Below are 8,706 nucleotides of genomic sequence, written 5' to 3' on the forward strand. Positions count from 1 at the left end.
GCAAAGAATGTTCAAACTACTACACAATTGTACTCATTTCACATGCTAGCAAGGTAATGCTCAAATTCCTTCAAGCTAGGCTTCAAAAGTATGGGAACAGAAAACTTCCAGATATACAAGCTGGATTTAGAAAAGGCAGAAGAACCAGAGATCCTACTGCCAACATCTGTTGGGTCATAGAAAAAGCAAGGGAATTCCAGAAAAAAACATCTATTGACTATGCTAAAGTCTTTGACTTTGTGGATCCTAACAAACTGTAGAAAATTCTTAAACAGGTGGGAATACCAGACCACTTTACCTGCCTTCTGAGAAATCTGTATGCTGGTCAAGAAGCCACAGTTAGAACCAGACATGGAAAAATGGACTGGTTCCAAGTTGGGAAAGGAGTATGTGAAGGCTGTATATTGTCACCCTGCTTATTTAACTTGTATGCAGAGTACATCATGAGAAACGCTGCACTGGATGAAGTACAAACTGGAATCAAGATTGCCTGGAGAAATACCAATAACCTCAGATATGCAGATAATACCACCCTTCTGGTAGAAAGCAAAGAGGAACTAAAGAGCCTCTTGATGAAAGTGAAAGAGGAGAGTGAAAAAGTGGGCTTAAAACTCAACATTCAAAAAGTTAAGATCATGGCATCCAGTCTCATCACTTCATGGCAAATAGATGGGGAAAAAATGGAAACAGTGAGAGACCATTTTCTTGGGCTCCAAAATCACTGTGGATGGTGAATGAAGCCATGAAATTAAAAGATGCTTGCTCCTTGGAAGAAAAGCTATGACAAACCTAGACAGTGTATTAAAAAGCAGAGACATCACTTCGCTGACAAAGGTCTGTGTAGTCAAAGCTATGGTTTTTCCAGTAGTCATGTACAGATGTGATATTTGGACCATAAAGAAGGCTGAGCGCTGAAGAATTGATGCTTTCGAACTGTGGTACTAGAGAAGACTCTTGAGAGTCCCTTGGACAGCAAGGAGATCCAACCAGTAAACCTTAAAGGAAATAAACCCTGCAAATTTATTGGAAGGACTGATGCCAAAGCTAAATCTCCAATACTTTGGCCACCTGATGCAAAGAGCTGACTCTCTGGAGAAGACCCTGATGCTGGGAAAGATTGCAGGCAGGAGGAGAAGGGGATGACAGAGGATGAGATGGTTGGATGGCATCATCAACTCAGTGGACATGAGTTTGAGCAAACTGCAGGCGATTCTGAAGGAAAGGGAGGCCTGGCATGCTGCAGTCTGTGAATTTGCAGAGTCAGACACAACTGAGCAACGAACAACAGCAATCTTGTCTCTTCATCTGAGACATAACTTTCTGCTTTTTCATCTTGATTAACCTTCTGTAATATGGTTTTTTAGTGCTCTGGGACATGCTTCTTGCTTCTTCAGTCTGCCCTCTGATGGATGAAGCTAAGAGGCTTGTGTAAGTTTCCTGATGGGAATGACTGCCATGGGAAAAACTGGCTCTTGCTCTGGTGGGCAGGGCCTTGCTCAGTAACACTTGAATCCAACTATTTGCTAATGGGTGGGGTTGTGCTCCGTCCCAGTTGGTTGTTTGGCCTGAGCCCCTGGGTCTAGGGACAGTGTTTTAAAATTATTAGTGAAAAGGAAATGATATGCCTGGGTAACTCTGAAGTAACTCTAACCAAGTAAAAGTAGGTTTACAATCCAAATTATATAGATATAGTTTTCCAAGTCAGAGACATAACTGGACAGGTACTTACATTATTTTGTCACTACAACCATTCAACATACACGTGAGGACATAGGCAGCTATCCATCACTTAGTGTAAACATATTTTTTTTGCTTAACCTATGAAGGAACCCAGAGAATGATATCTATAAGGAAGTTGTTCATACCTGTTGGTTTCTTAGAAGAAGAAACAAAATAAACCAATGAACCACAGTTACAGGAGCTGTCTAATCATTAATGATACAGAACCGGAACTGATTATCTTCATTTAATCTGACAGGTAGGTCACCAATGACTCCTGAGAGCAGCTGCAGTGCTCCGTCAGGGCCTGACCCAGTGGAGGTGGCACCATCACTGGGCTGGCTCTGTGCTGACCTTCCCTGGGGCTCGCTTTGTTTCTCCCTTGAGCTGTGTGTTGAGTAAAGGAGCTTGCTAAATCATGGCTGTTATTAAATTAGGAAAAGTCAACCTGATTACTTCTCTCGTGTCCCTGGCCCCAAACACCCAAAGCTGAGTTCAGTGTACCTGCTTGTGTACCCAGAATGCCCTGTGCTCGCCTACTCCTACACCACTTACTGTGCTGCCTTGCAACTGGTAGCAATCATGTCTGTCGCCCCACTTGACTATATTACCTTCATGAAATATTTTACCATTAAAAGTCTCCAGAAAGTCTGCCTTTTCAGTTGGGAGATGCTACACTCCCTCTCTATTCATAGCAAGTGTGTTAGTCACTATGTTGTGTCCGACTCATTGCAACCCTGTGGACTGTAGCCTGCCAGGCTGATCTGCTCATGGGATTCTCCAGGCAAGAATACTGGAGTGGGTTGCCATTTCCTTCTCCAGGCGATCTTCCCAGTTCAGGGATAGAACCTGGATCTCCCATATTACAGATAGCAGATAATATACCATCTGAGCCACCATGGAAGCAGTTCATAACAAAGAGGCTTCTTATTGTTAGACTCTTGAGAGTCCCCTGGACTGCAAGGAGATCCAATCAGTCCATTCTGAAGATCAGTCCTGGGTGTTCTTTGGAAGGAATGATGCTAAAGCTGAAACTCCAGTACTTTGGCCACCTCATGCGAAGAGTTGACTCATTGGAAAAGACTCTGATGCTGGGAGGGATTGGGGGCAGGAGGAGAAGGGGACGACAAAGGATGAGATGGCTGGATGGCATCACTGACTCGATGGACGCGAGTCTGAGTGAACTCCGGGAGTTGGTGATGGACAGGGAGGCCTGGCGTGCTGCGATTCATGGGGTCGCAGAGTCGGACATGACTGAGCAACTGAACTGAACTGATGCAAAGCCTTAAACAAGCATACATAATAGGCCTAAATGAATATTTGGTTTGTACTAAACAAAGGGATGAATTCTATAATTCAGTGTCCTTTATATAAAGATACATAATAATGACTTTTTAAGAGAGTCCCTTGGACACCAAGGAGATCAAACCAGTCAATCCTAAGGAAATCAACCCTGAATATTCATTGGAAGGACTGGACTGATGCTGAAGCTGAAGCTCCAATACTTTGGCCACGATGCAAAGAGCTGACTCATTGGAAAAGACTCTAATGCTGGGAAAGATTGTGGGCAGAAGGAGAAGGGGGTGACAGAGGATGAGATGGTTAGATGGCATCACCAACTCAATGGACATGAGTTTGGGCAAACTTCAAGAGATGGTGAAGGACAGGGAAGTCATGGGGTTGCAAAGAGTCAGACACAAGTTAGCAGCTGAACAACAACAAGATTTATTACAGGAAAAAAGTTTGTATTCCTGAAAAAGACTTGTGTGCTTCTTTTCATTAGGCAGTAAGAACTTGTTTTCTTTGACTTTACTTCTTGGAAGAGCAAAGTGAGACCATTCCAAGAGTATCTTAATTGATCTCCCTTTGTTTCTCCTCTTTCAAACCAATACTTCTACACTGCCACCAGAATTACTTTCTGATAATCCACGGATCACAGGATTAGATCCCATGCCCCAGTTTATTTTTCTAGTAATAAAGCCCCAATCTAGTTTTCCAATATTTAAGCCCTAATCTACTTTTCCCTTGTTAGGCCCCTCTCTTTCACTCTTTTGCTTGCCTTTACTGCAATTTGTGTGCCATGTTTCAACCATAAGATTTTATCACACCCTCAGCACATCTTGCTTATTCCCACCTCCATGACTCCTGATGTTATTTCCTCCACCTTACAATGCTCTTTCCTCTTTTTATTCCAAGTATTAGTTCCCTTAATTCCCAGATCAAAGATTTTATCCTTTGATCTTGCATTAGCTGTGTTTGAATCAAGGTTATTTGACTTATTTAAGCCTTGGTTTCTTCATTGGCAGTACTGTTGTTTCATATCTGATAGAGTCGTTGTGACGAGGCTTGTAAGTACTCAACAAATATTAGGTCTTAGTATTAATAAAATTTCTTTTATTTACCTGAAATATATTTTTTGTCATTCTCTATAGCTTAATTTAGAGATTAAGAGAAGGCAATGGCACCCCATGCCAGTACTCTTGCCTGGAAAATCCCATGGACGGAGGAGCCTGGTAGGCTGCAGTCCATGAGGTCGCTAAGAGTTGGACACGAATGAGCGACTTCACTTTCAGTTTTCAGTTTCATGCATTGGAGAAGGAAATGGCAACCCACTCCAGTGTTCTTGCCTGGAGAATCCCAGGGACGGGGGAGCCTGGTGGGCTGCCGTCTATGGGGTTGCACCGAGTCGGACACGACTGAAGCAACTTAGCAACAGTAGCAGCAGCAGCATAGCTTAATTTATGTACTTAGATTATTTGTGCCATGGTCCTAGAATGGAATCCATTTCAAAGTTCTCTTGTTGATTGCCTCCTCACATAATCCACAACCTAGATAATTGACTTTAGTTTTGCTGTTGTTGTTCATCTGACATTTAACACTGTCTTAATGTAGCCATTGCAATTTTCTGTTCTCCAGATTGGCTTAGGACAGTGATGGTTGTATCTTTTGTATGTCTGTATGTGTATGTCTCTGTGTAATATTTATGCCATGAATTTGAATTTAGAATCTGCCAAATTGATATGTGCTTGTATTTGCAAAACTAGGAACTGTTCAATCAATGGTAGCATTGTGCATTATATAATTTAAGCTTACGTATCATATCCTATTCAGGTCTCACAATAATCCTGTTAGATAGGTGGTGGTATGCCTATTATAGCAGTTTCCCTGTTGTTATCATTGTACCAAACAATGATACTGATTTAACTAATACAGATGGCTATGCCATCAGAAGAGCATTTTGTAAGAGACCTAAGTATGCTGAAATTTCTCTAAGTTTCTTATTCTCTTTCATAATAAAGCCATTAATTATCCTTTTCTCCCAAGACTGTTTCTCTGCTTATGAGTCGATGTTTATGACTGTAAGGGGGTCTTTGTTTCAAGATCCGTATCTTTGTACTTGGCAGCCATTTTCTCGGAACTAATGTCATGTTATGTCATCTGAGACACAATGTCAGAACCACTTTCAAACTCTTGTATAAATCCCTGTGTTCTTTTGATATGAGGAAAACATGTCATGTATCTGGAAGGAAACATAAAATCTGAACGGGAAATCTTACAGGAAATATTTCTGATCATGAGCATGACAGATTACAAATTCGAGTAGGTGCTATATTCCTCACCAACACAGCAGACCGATGAAGCAGTGGTTAATATTGTTAAACACTGTATAGCTTGGGTCTTATTGTGGACATTGTTTAATATTTTTCTATTTCAAGGGTCTATGGAGAGTATATCCTTTCAGTTGGGAGGGGCTACTATATTCCTTTCTTATTCAGCTCAAATATATCTCTCAATATTATCCAAAGATCTTACAAGGCCAGTCAACTTTAGTTAGTCATACATTATATGAAATGCAATAAATTATTTTGGATATATTCCAAATATATCCTAGATATAGCCTGAAAATTATTTATAAATCTCTAGAGAGTCAAGGCCTTGGTTTTTCCAGTGGTCATGTATGGATGTGAGAGTTGGACTGTGAAGAAAGCTGAGCGCCAAAGAATTGATGCTTTTAAACTGTGGTGTTGGAGAAGACTCTTGAGAGTCCCTTGGACTGCAAGGAGTCCAACCAGAACATCCTAAAGGAGATCAGTCCTGAGTGTTCATTGGAAAGACTGATGCTGAAGCTGAAACTCCAATACTTTGGCCACCTCATGCGAAGAGTTGACTCATTGGAAAAGACTCTGATGCTGGGAGGGATTGGGGCGGGAAGAGAAGCGGACAACAGAGGATGAGATGGCTGGATGGCGTCACCGACTCGATGGACATGAGTCTGAGTGAACTCCGGGAACTGGTGATGGACAGGGAGGCCTGGCATGCTGTGATTCATGGGGTCGCAAAGAGTCGGACACGACTGAGCAACTGAACTGAATTGAGTGAGGTTCAAACAAACAAGTTATCTGGAGAATTTTACATTTTATTTCCTAAGATTAAAAACAGGTTAATGAATGATGTTGAGGCACCCACAGTGAGATGCTACACATATAAAGACATTATCCTGTCCCACAGCTTGCAATCTAAAATTAGATATTCACAGGCAAGCCAGATGAACATAGACAGCACACTTTTTTTTAAGACCAAAAAGAAATGATGGGAGAGAAAAATGAGAGTGGTAAATCAAAAAGTCAAAGGGAATTGACACATATTCTATCTTCTGTCTTTTATTTGTAGCCTTAATTATCTTTGTCAGAAATGATCACACTGTTGAAGTCAAAGAGGGAAGCTGTCTGATAGCCTCTAAAGCGTACTAATGGGATTGCTATGCACAGCGTCCTCTGCTTTGGAGGTCCCTGAACTCCTTTTATCCCTGATTTGTCCTTGAGTGGCTGACTCTGGGGTACTCAAAGTTTACCTTCAAGCTTAGTACTGGAGATGAGCACCAAGCCACTATGTTAGGAAACACTCCCTCCAGTTGCCTGCAGAATTTGGGAGTAGTGCACTGTGGCAGGCCACGAGGTCTGGACTTGAACCCAGACCTAGCTTCCCATGTGAACTTCAGACTGAGAGCTCACTATTAACCCCCAACCTATGTGGTTAGTCTACAAGCCTGTCTGGCCTTCTCCCTGAAGTCAGGTTAAAAAAGAAAAAAGCACCTCCAATGTGCCAGCCTTCATGCTCCATGTTAGGGATACAGATAAATAGAATCTAGACCCCCCCACTCCAGTATTCTTGCCTGGAGAATCCCATGAACAGAGAAGTCTGGCAGGCTACAGTCCATAGGGTCTCAGAGTCAGACACAACTAGCATGTAGACTCTCTTTTGGAGCTTACAACTTATTTTGGAGAGACAGCTTAAGAACAGACTATTTTGTTCAATAACATAATGTGGTAAATGTAGCAGCAGAGGAGTGGTGAGGGTAGAGGCCAGAAGAAGAGTATCCAGCCCAACGTGGTGGTTGGGGGTTGGGGACAAGGAGACAGGGGGTAAGTCTGAGAGCAGGACAGAAATCAGGAGAGTTACCTCCCTGAAGCCAAGAGAGTGTGTTGAAAAAAAGAGAGAGACAGAGGAGGAAAACAGAGTCGGATCCTTCAGCTATTGAATGGTATGGACAAGAAAGTCCATTGGATTGGCAGATGGTGGTCATTGGTGACTGTTGATAGGGCAATAATTGGGGAGGTGCGGGTGTGGAAAGTCAGTGTAATGCTCATGCTGAGGAATTAAAGGGAAGTGGAAATAAAAATCTTTGCTGTGAAAAGAGTAAGTTAGAAATCTGTCATTGAGGGAAAATTTGTCTTGACTTTTAATCAGAAAAACAGGTTTCTAATTGGAGAGAAATGAGCTGCTTGAAGATAAAGAGGTGAATGATGGATCAAGGGAACAGGTTCTTGATTCCAGTTCCAGATCCCACTCTTCTTCCTCCTAAGGTGGTCTCTGTCTCCTCCTGATTCTATTAGCTCCCTCCTCTCACAGATGGACTTTGCCTCTAGTCTCCCTTGTACAGACTCAGCTGTAGCTCCCTAAGATATGACAGTGACGCCACCTGAATGTCAAGAACCATGGCTGCACAGGAATCCTGACCAACTTGATTCCCAGTTATTTACTAACCTACAAAGAACTGATGCACCTTTCCAATAACAAAAATACTTTTGTCTACTACCTAGAGCATCTTTTCCTGGGTCAAGGTGCCTGGGGGTTCAATTAGTAATTGGGAGGTTGTTTGTTCAAAATGGATTATAACAAAGAGAAGTCTTGTGAGTTATTTAATCCAGCAGTTAGGCAATGGCAACCCACTCCAGTACTCTTGCCTGGAGAATCCCATGGACGGAGGAGCCTGGTAGGCTGTGGTCCATGGGGTCGCTGAGAGTTGGACACGACTGAGCGACTTCACTTTCACTTTTCAGTTTCATGCATTGGAGAAGGAAATGGCAACCCACTCCAGTGTTCTTGCCTGGAGAATCCCAGGGACAGAGGAGCCTGTTCGGCTGCTGTCTGTGGGGTCGCACAGAATCGGACACGACTGAAGCGAGTTAGCTGCAGCAGCAGCAGTGAAACCTGAGAGTAAACCCTTTCTAGTGACTGGAGGACCCACAGCCACTTTAGAGCGCTTGCCAAAGTTTCCGCTGACAAAACTTTCTAGATTCAAAGCAGACCATTTTTTCCCCACCTTTATTACTTACAACGATGTTTCAGTGAGCTCCATCAGAAATTGCACCCTCATCTTTCTCTACCAGTAGTGTGGATATTCTTAGCAATTATATTATGTTTCTTTGGTAGTTTCACCTCTTGGTGTGATCGAATTTCCAAGTTATAGGAGGTGATTTCCTTTCACGTTTCTTCTAATGAGTGTACCTCTTCTTTCATTTGTCTGATTTTTGTTATACTCAATTCAGTAATTTAATGAAAACACTAAAATGAAATCATATTTTCTTTTAAAGTAAACAATGGAATTTCTATCCTCATTTTTTTTTAAGAAAACAAATTTAGAATCTAATAGAAAATCATCACAGCCAGATAAAACACTGGGATTGGATGTTTACTGTACTCACT

Source organism: Oryx dammah, unplaced genomic scaffold (assembly GCF_014754425.2).
Source record: "Oryx dammah isolate SB20612 unplaced genomic scaffold, SCBI_Odam_1.1 HiC_scaffold_19, whole genome shotgun sequence".
Lineage (NCBI taxonomy): Eukaryota > Metazoa > Chordata > Mammalia > Artiodactyla > Bovidae > Oryx > Oryx dammah.